At 34.1% G+C, this 1,059-nt stretch overlaps 1 pseudogene; it reads right to left on the reverse strand.

The window, feature by feature from the left end:
* Nucleotides 1-217: 217 nt before the first annotated feature.
* Nucleotides 218-337, reverse strand: LOC138397739 (5S ribosomal RNA; annotated as a pseudogene).
* Between the last annotated feature and the right edge of the window lie 722 nt (nt 338-1,059).

Here is a 1,059-nt window from a genome sequence, read left to right on the forward strand (position 1 = left end):
ATTCCCTTACCATCTCTGTTATGTGGTTTTTTTGAAGCTCATTAGGGTGATGTCTGTTACTTTTTGGAAACACTAGAACTAGAGAAGTGGAGCTGTTGACCACCATTTTTGCCATGGTGTTAAAACTAAGTAGAATTTAATGTCTCAAAATTCTTAATCTCTGATAGAAATATTTTTAAATGTACATAACGTTTTTGTTTTTTGTTTTTTTAAAAAAAGCCTACAGCACCCAGTATTCCCAGGCAGTCTCCCAACCAAGTACTAACCAGGCCCGAGTCCTGCTTAGCTTCCAAGATCAGATGAGATCACGCGCATTCAGGGTGGTATGGCCATAGATGTATGCAAAGTTTTTAGCTTCTTTAGTTTTTCAAGATAATTTTACTGTTTTTGTTGTTTTTGTTTTCTGCTTTCTTTGCAATTAGAAATTGCACATACCAGTTGCTTATAATTAATTCAATATATTTAATGGAATATTCAAAGCAAATCATTACACTTACCATATAAACTCAAATGTATTCTTACAACATTTCAATGTACATACCAAAAAAAGCTAAAAGGAACCTCTGCAAGTGTCTAATGGAGCACGCTGAGAATTAAACAGAATGGACAGGAAAAGAGGCAAAACATAAAATAACTTTTGCGCCATAATCTCAGGTTCTCACACTGATTAGCCTTGTAGATAGTCATTTATATATTCAAATAAATAATTAAAATTAATTCCACTTATTTCATTTGAGTACTGTGGTTAGGAATGACATCCTGATATTATGAACTCATTGGTTAAACCTTCATATCTCAGTTATCTGCCTTTGATGGACTAATGGTAATCTTAAAATATTAGCACATTTGGAAATTTATGCCTCTGTTTTTGAGAGCAGGGGAGTGTGGCATGCACACAGTCAATATAAAATCCAAGGAATAACTAGTTATTGAAGTTGTGAAAGAACTTTATCATGAGGTTTGAGAAGAGCTTTAAAGTTATTCTGGGGTGTGTCTCATGGCCCTGTGAGAAATATCTGCAAATATTTATTCATTTTGCTGGGCAGTTGTAAGAGCTGC

This window comes from Eulemur rufifrons, chromosome 16 (assembly GCF_041146395.1).
Source record: "Eulemur rufifrons isolate Redbay chromosome 16, OSU_ERuf_1, whole genome shotgun sequence".
NCBI classification, from domain to species: Eukaryota; Metazoa; Chordata; class Mammalia; order Primates; family Lemuridae; genus Eulemur; species Eulemur rufifrons.